Source organism: Oryctolagus cuniculus, chromosome 8 (assembly GCF_051225735.1).
Source record: "Oryctolagus cuniculus isolate XC-2025 breed Fujian yellow rabbit chromosome 8, ASM5122573v1, whole genome shotgun sequence".
NCBI classification, from domain to species: Eukaryota; Metazoa; Chordata; class Mammalia; order Lagomorpha; family Leporidae; genus Oryctolagus; species Oryctolagus cuniculus.
Window position 1 is genome coordinate 112,295,106 of NC_142874.1, and position 13,572 is coordinate 112,308,677.

Here is a 13,572-nt window from a genome sequence, read left to right on the forward strand (position 1 = left end):
GTCCCGACAAGTGGCACTATGATGGCCATGCAGATCATAGAGAATGCACAAGACATGGGCTTGTCCCATCTCAGGGGAAGTGAATTTTGATCGCTTGCTTTAGATGTTCCCCACTGTGAAGTGGCTACTTTCTGGTCACCATGAATAGGTATCACGTAGGGAGTTATAACTCTCCCGTTCCTCACCGACTCTCCTCCCTCTAACTGTCACACCCATTGAAGGGTCTTACAAGAATCACTTACTACTGTGGTGGTTGTCGGGGTAGGTGGGGCCAATAAGCCAATGGAAGACAACCTCACTGTAACTCAATACAAGTGCAATGTGTGGGCCGATGGTGAGTGCTGGAGACAAAAATAAAGCAAGGAAGAGGAAACACTACTGAAGGCTTCTAACAGAATAAAGAAGTGAAGGCCAAGTGAGGCTCCCCTCCGGGAGAAACCCGGGAAGGGCAACATGCTAGAGCCACGCCAAGTTCTCGAAGCACAGCTTCTATGGAATGTTCCAGAAAAGGCAGAGGTCGATATGAGCCACGTGAGTGGGAGGTGGAAGGGACGAGAGACGACGAACAAGAGGTCAGAGCGCCAGCAAGGTTAGAAACGCCCACGCCTCACAGACCCTGAAAGGACTGTTTAGCTCTCACTCTAAGCTGGAAAACCACTCAAGTGTTTGAAACCAAGAAGTGACCTGCTGGGCTGTTGCTCCTGGAAACGAGGCACTGTCCCACGCCATGGAGAGCAGTGAATCAGCCTTGCTGAGCCATAGCTCTCGCTGGTATAAAGGAATGAGGCTTCCCCCATGGCGCTGTAAGAGTTAATGTGATAATACACAGAGCCTGGCAAGTAATAAATGCCCAACAGATAACTTTGATTATTTTTGTTCTTATCACCAAAGTGATACAGCTGTTTCCCCAGGTCCGGGACGTGTTTAGCGGTCTCCTGGGTTTGCTCCACCGCCTGGCTTCTCAGCTCTCCTTGCTCCTCTCATTAATAAAATGCCTTACTCTTCTTTTTTAATAGCTATTTTCCTTTTTTCTTAAGATTCATTTATTTATTGGAACGGCAGAGTTACAGAGAGGCAGAGGCAGAGAGAGAGAGAAGAGAGAGAGGAGAGAGGGAGAGAGAGAGGTCTTCCATCCTCTGGTTCACTCCCCAGATGGCCGCAGTGGACAGAGCTGCATTGATCCAGAGCCAGGAGCCAGGATTTCTTTCAGGTCTCCCACGTGGGTGCAGGGGCCCAAGGAGTTGGGCCATCTTCTACTGCTTTCCCAGGCCATAGCAGAGAGCTGGATCGAAAGTGGAGCAGCCAGGATTTTGAACCAGCTCCCATATGGGATGCCAGCACTGCAGGTGGTGGCTTTACCTGCTACACCACAGTGCTGGCCCCAAATGCCTTACTCTTCCATCAAGAACACACAGGGTTCTTCACTTTGCGACTGGGCCACCAAGCCTCTGAAACTGTATGCCACGTGTCATCAATGAGGGTACCTCATAAAGCTCATGGGAAAATTGAATGAAAAGAGAATTTTCTTTTGGTGCAAAAACAATTGAAATCCATGCATAATTTTGCATTTCCTATGAATTTTTTGAAAAACCCTTGTACGAAAAGTGTCCTATCTGAGGGTCTTCAAAAAGTTCATAGAAAATGCAAAATTATGCATGGATTTCAAAAAGTTTTGCAACTAAAAGAAGCTTCTCTCTTTATTCCATTTTTCTGTGAACTCTTGGCATACCCTCATGGGCATATGTACAGTAATGTGTGGGGTGGGGGGGGGGTCTCTCATGACTCCAGAGTGTTCTGGAGGAAGGGTGGTGCTTAGCTGAATTGTGGAGACAGAGTTCCTGCAAACAGCTGGGAAAATTGCTCCCTTTAGGGCCTCCGAGAAGTCACTTGGTATTTGGTGGCATCAGTGTTCTTACATGTCATAAGGAAGTCATCTAAGATTTCATCTGTGACAAATCTCAGCATGGATTAAATAGCCCTCATGATGGGGAGCAAGGCTATTCTTCCTCCGTAGACCAGCTCTCTAACACAGCGCATACTGTGAGCACTGATCTGTGTCATTCTGGCTTTCTGCTTTGCTTCCCTTGCATACCCATTCAAAATGTCAAGATCGGCTTGTCCAATCTGCCTCTCCCTCCGTGAACAAAGCCGAGAAGGTACAAGCCAGGGCACAGCCTCTGCAGGGCAGACAGGCAAAGGCAGCAGCCACTGTGGCACTCCTGCGGTGTGCTGCTGGCGCATTGGACACCTGCTTGCTCATCTACTGCTTGGGAACTCTGTCCTGTAGGAGTCTTATCTCTACAGCTCCGGGAGCCAGAGATCAGAAGAGACTTCAGGGGCGTAGCAGGTGCAGTGTCGGCATCCCATATGGACACTGGTTTGAGACCCAGCTGCTCCACTTCCAATCCAGCTCTCTGCTATGGCCTGGGAAAGCAGTAAAAGAGGGATCAAGTCCTTGGGCCCCTGCACCCCCATGGGAGACCTAGAAGAAGTTCGTGGCTCCTGGCTTTGGGTCAGCCAGCTCCAGCCGTTGTGGCCAATTGGGGAGTGAACCAGCGGATGGAAGACCTCTCTCTCTCTCTCTCTCTCTCTGCCTCTTCTCTCTCTGTGTAACTCTGCCTTTCAAATAAATAAATAAATCTTTAAAAGAGAAAATAAAAGAAGAGAAAAGGAAACGAAAGGAAAAGAAAAGAAAAAAAAAAAAAAAAAAAAAAAAAAAAAACAAGAGAAGACTTCAGGGCACAGAAGCCGTCAATACTAGAATTCGGGCTCCAGGTTATCCCAACGGCAGAGGCTGTGGGATCTTTCCCACCGGGTCAGCTTGCCTTCCTGAGGGCAGGAGCCCTCAGCCCCGGTCCACACGCCGTCATTTACTCACTCCGTCAGTGGCTCTGCCCACGGTGCTCATAACCAAGGCGTCTTTTCCAGCAGCTGCCCAGTGAGTGAAGCTCCAGATGGAGCAGTGGCTGCAGTGTCTCTCTCCCGCGCCGGTTCTCCTAGAAGCTGTGTGGTCTAAGCATTGAGGCCCTCGCTAACCTCAGCCTGCTGTTAGCCTGCAGCCCTGTGCTCCCACTTGGAAATAAGAATGTGTTTTCCTCTCTGTGTATCCATTCTCTCTCTCTCTCTCTCTCTCTCTCTCTCCCCCCCTTCCCCTTTTTCATCTCCCCCTCTCTTTCTCTCCCTCTCTCCCTCCCTCTCCTATCTCCCTATCAGACTTAGAACCAATCCGTTTCATGAGGTCTCCCAGAAGCCTCTCAGCTTATAATACTGAGGGACCTTCCCCTCTAAAAGCTACTTGAGGGGAAAGACATAGACCTCCTGGAACAGAAAGGTAAGGAGCGCCTTACCCTGGCTTGAGGCGCAGGCATCCCATATGGGCGTTGGTTCTAGTCCTGGCTGCTCCTCTTCCGATCCAGCTCTCTGCTGTGGCCTGGGAAAGCAGTAAAAGATGGCCCAGGTCCTTGGGCCCCTGCACCCATGTGGGAGACCTGGAGGAAGCTCCTGGCTCCTGGCTTCCGATTGGCACAACTCTGGCCATTGCAGCCATCTAGGGAGTGAACCGGCAGATGCAAGACCTCTCTGTCTCTACCTCTCTTTGTAACTCTCTTTCAAATAAAACAAACCCTGTGTGTGTGTGTGTGTGTGTGTGTACCATGAATCACATAATTGCTATCAAAAATTGAAGGTCAAAGTTATTTCAGTCAATCAAGGATGCACAGTGCTAGTAGTTGGTTATCAGAGTGGAAACCCCAGATCTCCCCGGAGTTCTTTCTGAGGCATCCGCCAGAGGGTCATTAAAGAGAAGGAAGAGAGGATCCGCAACACTTTGTGTGAGCAGCCGGCGCTATGGGACAGTGGGTAGAGCCACTGCCTGCAGTGCCGGCATCCCATATGGGAAGGAGCCAGTTCGTGTCCTGGCTGCTCCACTTCTGATCCAGCTCCCTGCTAATGTGCCTGGGAAAACAGTAGAAGCTAGCTCAAGTGCTTGGATCCCTGCACCCACGTGGGAGACCTGGAAGAAGCTCCTGGTTCCTGGCTTCAGAGTAGCACAGCTCCAGCCACTGGGACCATTTGGGGAGTGAACCAGCGGATGGAAGACCTCTCTCTCTACCTCTCCCTCTCTCCATAACTCTGCCTCTCAAATAATTAAATAAATCTTTTAAAAAAAGCTTTGCAGGGGCACTCCTTCCATGGCTTTTCCAAACACAATTGAGTTTCTTTCCTCTGATTCTTATAATTTATGTGCCCCTGCCTCTCTCTTGACTTCTGCCTTGCAGAACAAATGTGGAAAATGTCGACAAAAATGGCTGGAGGCAGGAAAATGCCAAGGTCTCCACCCATTTGTTGTGTAGGCTCACAGGTGACTTCATGTGTCAGGGTCACCAGGAAAATGGGAATGACGTCACAGACACCTCATAACAAGCAGGTGACATGAAGTGTGTATTTTAAAGAGTTTTTTTCAATTATGCAAATACTAGGAGGTGTGAGACGTATGTATAGGCTACCTGTTGATCTGTTCTTGGTCTTTTACAGGGGTCTATTTGTACATGCTGATTGTGTGTAGCGGTCATGTTTCCACATGTGTGCCCTTTCTCAACTGGAGTGAGATGTTAATCAAAATGGTTTTTAGAAGGTGCTCAGGCCGGCGCCGCGGCTCACTAGGCTAATCCTCTGCCTAGTGGCACCGGCACACCGGGTTCTAGTCCCGGTCGGGGCGCCGGATTCTGTCCCGGTTGCCCCTCTTCCAGGCCAGCCCTCTGCTGTGGCCAGGGAGTGCAGTGGAGGATGGCCCAGGTGCTTGGGCCCTGCACCCCATGGGAGACCAGGAAAAGCACCTGGCTCCTGGCTCCTGCCATCGGATCAGCGCGGTGTGCCGGCCGCGGCGGCCATTGGAGGGTGAACCAACGGCAAAGGAAGACCTTTCTCTCTGTCTCTCTCTCTCACTGTCCACTCTGCCTGTCAAAAAAAAAAAAAAAAAAAAGAAGGTGCTCAGGCCGGCGCCGCGGCTCACTAGGCTAATCCTCCGCCTTGTGGCGCCGGCACACCGGGTTCTAGGCCCGGTCGGGGCGCCAGATTCTGTCCCGGTTTCCCCTCTTCCTGTCCAGCTCTCTGCTGTGGCCAGGGAGGGCAGTGGAGGATGGCCCAAGTCCTTGGGCGCTGCACCCCATGGGAGACCAGGAGAAGTACCTGGCTCCTGCCACGGTGGCCATTGGAGGGTGAACCAACGGCAAAAGGAAGACCTTTCTCTCTGTTTCTCTCTCTCTCACTGTCCACTCTGCCTGTCAAAAAATAAAAATAAAAAAAATTTTAAAAAAAGAAGGTGCTCAGCGTATTGATGGGAATTCTTCGCTAATCTACGAGTGTCAAAAATTCTCAATGGCATCTTTTATTTTTGTTGCCTCTCACCCGCCAGGAGATATCCCTTGGTAAAATGGAAGGGGAAATGGGTATTATTGCCAACTACTCCCCAGTCAGTGGGGAGTCAGCTTCTCAGAGCCTGGGCTGCAGCCTGGTTAGGTAGGAAGATATTCTGTGATTCATTAGGTCATCTGTCACTCAGGACTGTGAAGAACCAATGACTACGCCACTATCAACCACGCCTATCGTAACTATGCCAGGACCCAAAGCTGATAGACACGTGTGTGTGGCTGGACCCTCAAGTCCCTGAGCCTAGACTGTGGGTCCACTCACATGGATGCTACTCTTAGTATGGCTCCTATTGTACCTACTTAAATGTTCCCATCAGCACCATGATGTTAGAGTAGCAATTCTTTCTGCAAGGTGTTGGGACGCTAACCTGGTCTCTACAGATTGAGTGTGGACACTTCACTCAGTTTCTAAAAATCCCCAAAGGCCCTCCCCTGGGGAAGAAGCCCTGGCTCTCCGATGGCTGTCTTGTCACCGTCGGTCAGCTGCTCATTTACCTGGTTTGCTCAGCTCTCCTGGTGGACTTGTTAAGCTCCTCGGTGCTTCCTGTTTCGCTCAGGCGAGAAAGCATCGGCTTGCTCAGTCCTGGCTTGCAGTCTGTTCTCCTCGCTACCCATAGAATTCATGGTCAAGCTTTATTCTGGGGGCCTGTGTTGTGGCGTAGCTGGTTAAGCCACTGTCTGTGACACTGGCATCTCATATGGGCACCGGTTCGAGCCCCGACTGCTCCACGTCTGATCTAGCTTCCTGTTAATGCACCTGGGAAAGCAGTGTAAGATGGCCTACGTGCTTGAGTCCCTGCCACCCATGTGGGAGACCTGGATGGAGTTCCTGGCTCCTGGCTTTAGCTGCATGCAGTGCAAAATGCCTCTCTTTTTGGTGAGCCACGTTTTAGTGCATGGCTTAGCAGGAGCAGGTACAGAATCTCAGTGTTTGTCTTCTGATGGCTTCGCAGAGTCAGGATATAGGGGTGTCTGTACATTCTTTTTACTTCGCTATCCCATGAGAATTCACTGTTGTCTCTCTCCCTCCAAGGAATGGTGTCTCCTTAAAGGTCTGAGCCCAGCTTGCCTCTGAATTTGATGCCAAAGTAGCCCTAGAGAAATTAGCCTGTGGCTAATTTTTGCCTTCTGCAGGGCGAAAAGAGACTGTTCTTGCTTTCTGCCCTTTAGAGTTGCTTCCCCTGGCCTGTTTGGTGAGTCGGTGACGTTGGTAACAGAAGATAACTCAGCAAACCTACAGAGATGCCGTTGATCCCCCAGCCCCCACCACACCTCACAACAGTGCCTCACACAGGATGATCCCTGAATGAATGTTGATGGATTTCAAATGAACGTGAAGCAGGGTGAGGCTGTAACCTAAGAGACTCATCAGGATCTTGGTGGTGGTCCAGGCTGTTCCTGACAGATTGTACTGTGCCATGGGCGATATTTGACCTCAATTTTTAATATGTGACAATTCGGTTGTAAGTCAGGGGGAAGAATGGAAGTTTTGCTATTTGGAGCAAGATAATTTTTCCTAAAAGATTAAAGTATACACTGTTAAATTTTAACTTGTTCATTCATTCATTCATTCATTTTTTTGCTATTCACCCCCCACCTTTTCAAATTTCCCACAGGTCAAGTTCACAATTTATTACAAAGGCTGAAATGAGATACTCACCTACCAAGTGCCATCTCACCTCAGCTTTCAAAAACTAGTGCAAAATGGCCAAATGACTTCAAAAAATTTAATTTCTAGTTTCCTTTTGTAAAATAAAATATTTCAAGGGGCCAGTGCTGTGGTGTAGTGGGCTAAGCCTCCACCAGCGATGCCAGCATCCTATATGGACACTGGTTCAAGTCCCGGCTCCTCCTCTTCCAATCCAGCTCTCTGCTATGGCCTGGGAAAGCAATGGAAGATGGCCCAAGTCCCACGTGGGAGACCCAGAAGAAGCTCCTGGCTCCTGGCTTTGGATCAGCTCAGCTCTGGCCATTGAGGACATTTGGAAAATGAACCAGCAAATGAAAGACTTTTCAAATCAAAAGAGAGAGAAAGAGAGAGGGAGAGAGAGAGAGAAAGAAAGAAATAAAACATCTCAGTTGACTTAATACTTCATAAATGTTAATATTAAAAATAACGATCAACCAATGGCACCTCTGGTGCCTATGCAATAGTCAATAAATGCTCTCTACACTGAAAAATACATTTGTTAAAATATACGGGGCCTCTGCTGTGGCACAAGTAAAGCTGCCACCTGAGAGGCTGGCCTCCCATATGAGCACTGCTTGGAGTTCCAGCTGCTCCATGTCCAATCCAGCTCCCTGTTAATGCTCCTGGGAAAGCAGCAGAACACGGCCCGAGTGCTTGGGCCCCTGCACCCACATGGGGGACACGGGTGACATTCCCGGCTCCTGGCTTCAGCCTGGTCCAGCCCTGGCTTTTGCAGCCATTGGAGGGCATGAACCAGCAGCATGGAAGATCTCTCTCTTTCTCTCTCTCCGCCTTTCCAGTAAAGTTAAAAATCTAAGTAAATACGTAAATAAATTTACATGACATCACTCTAAGCGAATAACAGATGGTAAAACCCAACCACAATTATATGAACTGAGATTATTTGGACCTTTGTAACAGACATTTTTCATATGTTGGCTTGGTTATGCTCCAGTAAAATAGTAACCCCAAAATACCAGTGCCTTGAAGCAAAACGAGTTTCCCCCAGCAGCGTCTGCCACAGGCCTGGGCAGCCGTCCAGGACAGCTGTCTTCTCAGCTGTGTTGTCAAGAGCGAGTGGAGCACTTCCACACCAATAATTGAAGGCCTAGGTGGCAATAGTTGCTTCCCCCAAAAAGTCATGGCTCAGAATTATTCACAAATTTTTCCCTAAGCGAAAGTCAAAACGGAACAAAGCAGGCTAATTTCCTTTTTTTTTTTTAAGATTTATGTATTTATTTGAAAGTCAGAGTTACACAGAGAGAGGAGAGGCAGAGAGAGAGAGAGACAGAGAGAAAGGTCTTCCATCCAATGGTTCACTCCCCGATTGGCCACAACGGCCGGAACTGCGCCAATCCGAAGCCAGGAACCAAGAGCTTCTTCCGGGTCTCCCATGCAGGTGCAGGGGCCCAAGCACTTGGGCCATCCTCTACTGCTATCCTAGGCCACAGCAGAGAGCTGGATCAGAAGAGGAGGAGCCGGGACTAGAACCAGCGTCCATATGGGATGCTGGCGCCGCAGGCGGAGGATTAGCCAAGTGAGCCGCCAGGCCCAAGATGGAGTATTTTGACCACCACCTTCAGATGCGCTGGTGGCAGTGAATGGGCCCAGCTCTGGCACTGGGAGTGGATAGGAGAGTGGAAGGGTAATATGGTTCTAGATTCCACCACCTTGGTTTCTGATTCCCGGTGTCTTTCATTTGGATCCTGCTTCGGTGAGTTAATCCTGGGATAACTCAATAAAGCAATCATGTTTATTGAGCGTGAGCTGCTTCTGGTCTCAGTTGAAAAGGTCCTCAGTTGAAAGAGGTCATTTGGGGACACTCCCCATGAGTCGGGACTACAGATGACTCAGGATTGCCGCATTTCCCAGGGTGCAGCCTGACCACAGGGCTATCAGAGGGCGGGGCCTGCCATCTCCTCCATGGCAGGTGGTGAATCTTACAGGTCCAAGTGGTGGCTGAGCTGGGCATGATCAGCTCGTCTGTGGGCTTCTGGTTGGCAGTGGAGGATGGCCCAAGTCCTTGGGCCCTGCACCCGCATGGGAGACCAGGAGGAAGCACCTGGCTCTTGGCTTCGGTTTGGTGCAGCGCCAGCCGTAGCGGCCATTTGGGGGGGTGAACCAACGGAAAAGGAACACCTTTCTCTCTGTCTCTGTCTCTCTCTCTTTCTCTGTAACTCTACCTGTTAAATAAATAAATAAATATTTTTAAAAATTCCATCTTTTTTAATATTTTATTTATTTTTTTGAGAGGGAGAGAGAGAGAGAAAGGGAAAGAGAGAGGTCTTCCATCCACTGGTTCACTTCCCAGATGGCCACAAAGGCCAGAGCTGAGCCGATCTGGAGCCAGGAGCCAGGAGCTTCTTCTGGGACTCCTACTTGGGCCATCTTCACCTGCTTCTCCAGGCCATAGTAGAGAGCTGGATCGGACGAGGAGCAGCTGGGACTTGAACCAGTGCCCATATGGGATTCCAGCGCCTCAGGCAGAGGCTTAGCCCACTGCAACACAGTGGCCCCATCTTCATACTTACATCCATCTTCACTTTGTGCAACATGATCCCTCCTCCATGGGACTAAACCACGGGTTGAGAAGGTGCCAATCTGTTCACCAGGGGTAAGATGTCTGACGTGAAGTACATCAGCCCTGGGTGTCCTCTTCCACTTAACGTTACATTTTTTAACCCACTCACACTGCTGCAAACAGCTGAGGCGCTCACACTCACTGCACTGTATTTTTTGTCTAAATGCTTACTTAGTCATACCACCTTACTTTTGTCTCGGCGCCTGGTAGACTTTTATCTCTCCTTTGATTTTTAAAGGATCTCTGTATTATGTTCCAGCCAATTTGAATAAGAGCTCTAGCTATACGTACCTGTTTATTAATTTATTTTAAAGACTTATTTATTTATTTGAAAGAGGGAGAGACAGAGAGGCAGAGAGGTCTCCCATCTGCTGGTTCACTCCCCGAATGGCCACAACAGCCAGAGCTGAGCCGATCCAAAGCCAGGAGCCAGGAGCTTCTTCCAGGTCTCCTGCTACACCACATCACTACCCCTACCTTTCTATTTTTTAAATTTTATATGAAAACTTTTGTGTTTTAACTGAGATATTTAATATAAGTACTGATGTGTATGGTTGGAAATCTGCTATCTTGTTTTCTGTTTATCTCTTTTTCTCCTTCTCTCTCTTTCCCCCTCTTCTTTCTTGATTTCTTCAGGATTCATTGAGTCTCCATTTTGTTTCACCTCTCCCATGGGAGATTTTTATGTATGTTTATTTGAGAGGCAGAGAGAGAGAGAGAGAGAGAGAGGAGATTCCACCCACTGGTTCACTCCCAAGTACCAGCAGTGGCCTGGACCAGACCAGGCCAAAGTCAGGAGCTGAGAATTCCAGCCAGGTCTCCCAGGTGGGTGGCAGGAGCCCCATTCCTTGAGCCATCACAACTGTCTTCCAGGGTCTGCATTTTGCAGGGAGCTGGAGTCAGGAACTGGAGCCAGGAATCAAGCCCAAGTACCCCAACATGGAAGGAGTTATCTTAGCCACTAGACTGAATGCCTGCTCCCAGGACATTTTTTTAAGCATGTAATTCTACATCAAACTATGAAAGTGAGAGCAAAGGGGCCGGCGCTGTGGCGCAGCGGGTTAACACCCTGGCCTGCAGTGTGGGCATCCCATATGGACACCAGTTGGAAACCCAGCTGCTCCACTTCCGATCCAGCTCTCTGCTATGGCCTGGGAAAGTGGTAGAAAATGGCCCAAATCCTTGAGCCCCTGCATCCGCATGGGAGACCCGGAAGAAGCCTCTGGCTCATGGCTTTGGATCCGCATAGTTCCTGCCATTGCAGCCAACTGGAAAGTGAAACATAGGATGGAAGACCTCTCTCTCTCTCTTTCTCTGCCTCTCCTCTCTCTGTGTAACTCTGATTTGCAAATAAATAAATAAATATTTAAATAAAAAAAGAAAGTGAGAGCAATGAATAAAAGTATTTTCAGACCCAAAAACTGCCCCATCTCTGCCTTAGGATGTTGCCTTCAAGTGTGATCTAGCCAAATGAGCGACTAAATCATGAAAGAAGATGACTTGGAACCTAGAAAACCCCAGGGAGAGATAAAAGGGAGCTTCAGATGGATGGACACACAGCAGGTGCAGACAACAACTGTTCCGCATTGGAGCAAGAGGGTGAAGGTATCCAGGGACAACAGAATCCCAAAGATGCAAACTAGCATTGAGATAATGTAGGGAAGGCAAGAAGACAAAGAAAGAAAGGCCTGACCTCAGCAGTTAGCTTTGCCATTATTTATCACCAACTCTATTTTATGAGTAATCACACAGCTTGCCCAAGGTTGCTGAACAACCCATAATAACAACCCCTATTTCCTTGTAGGGCTGCTATTGGGATGCAGTCAGTTAATGATTGCAGAGTGATTTGAAAAGTAGCCAGCGATTAGTAAAGGCTACATCAGTTTTACACAGGGATAAAAGAAAGTGAGCTTGGCTATGCCCTTAACAATTGTTGCGTAGTCACAGTAATGTTAATATTGCTTTTTTAATTACTTAGATTCAATCCCTAGGCAAAGTACAACTTACTTAATTGTGGCTATAGACTCAAATATTAGGCATGTAATTATTTTTTTAAAGACTTTTTATTTATTTGAGAGGTAGAGTTACAGACAGTGAGAGGGAGAGACAGAGAGAAAGGGCTTCCATCCACTGGTTCACTCCCCGAATGACTGCAATGGCCAGAGCTGGGCTGATCCAAAGCCAGGAGCCAGGAGTTCTTATGGGTCTCTTATACAAGTGCAGGGGCCCAAGGACTTGGGCCATCTTCTAGTGCTTTCCCAGGCCACAGCAGAGAGCTTGATTTAAAGAGGAGCTGCTGGGACTAGAACCAGCGCCCATATGGGATGCCGGTGCTGCAGACCAGGGCTTTAACCTGCTGCACTACAGCACCGGCCCCACAGTTGTTAAATTCTTTTTTTAAAAAGATTTATTTATTTATTTGAAAGTCAGAGTTACACAGAGAGAGGAGAGGCAGAGATAGAGGTCTCCCATCCGAAGGTTCACTCCCCAGTTGGCTGCAACGGTCAGAGCTGCGCCGATCTGAAGCCAGGAGCCAGGAGCCTCCTCTGGGTCTCCCATGTGGGTGCAGCTGCACCACAGCACCGGCCCCTGTCAAATTCTTAAGTAGCTCATTAGCAGGTTCAGTTGTTCTCACCTTAAAGAAAGATTACATTTCTCCTTGATGTGACCAACAGGTCAGAATGTTGGAACAAATGGTTTCAGTTTTAAGGAGTAGTAGGTTACTAGCTGCCTCAAGGAGCCCCAGACCTAGTTATTTCTCTGCCTTACTATTTTCTTTCTTTATTGGCCAAGAATTGCCAGATTTGTATAGTATTTAAAGCTTTCTGAAACCTCAGGAAGCTTCCACCATAACCATGGTTTCTCATACACCGTGGGTGTCCTTCCCTGGTTGGAACGGGGAAGAAACTAACAATCAGTAAGTTCCTGAGATATTGGAGAGGAGGTCTAGGATCTCCTGGGATACAAGGAACCAATGGCAGAGCTGAGTCAGGGCCCAGCGCTGGGACACAGCAGGTAAAGCCAACACCTGCAGTTCAGTAAGGGCGCAGGCTTGAGTCCCAGCTGCTCCACTTCCGATCCTGCTCCCTGCTAATGCGCCTGGGAAAGCCGTGGATTATGGCCAGGTCCTTGAGCCCCGGCACCCATGTGGGAGACCCAGAAGAAGCTCCTGGCTCCTGGCTTCAGCCTGGCCCAGCCCATCCATCTGGGGATGGAGCCAGAGGATGTAAGGTCTCTCTCTGCTTTTCAAATAAAATGAATCTTTAAAAACAAAACAAAAAAAAAAAAAAAAAAAAAAAAAAAAAAAAAACAGAGCTGAGTCCAACAGTCCTGGTGGTATTGTTAGGTAGGAAGTCAGATATGAGCTTATGTGTGCGTGTGACATAAAGGCCTAAAGAGTTGACATCTAGGTCCAGCATATGCATCTCAAAGTCATCCCGATAACGCTTCAGGGGCAGCCCAGTGTTTGCATCCTGCCCTGCCCCCTTCTACCCGATAACCTGCCAGGTGGGGTTCCCCGCCCCTTCTGCCTGATAACCTTCCAGATGCAGCCCAGTATCTGCATTTCAAATACCCTGCTCAGATCCCAATCCTCCAGGGGGTCCTGCTCACCCTTCCTCTAAACTCAGGGCGGTGCCAGCTAGGCTTCGTCCTGTCTGTTACCTTCAGGGGGAAAACTCAGATAGGAGTTTCTAGTATTTACACCCATAAAGTCTTTTGTTTCAGGAGATGTGAGAAGACAAAGACCCATCTCCTTAAAAACCCTGGCCTCAACTGAACTGCGCGTTCAGCCCTCTGCCTCTCTCTCCACGCTCTTCCCCCAGTCTGAGCGACTGGGCACTCTCTCTCAGGTCCTGTCTGGAGAGGTGCCC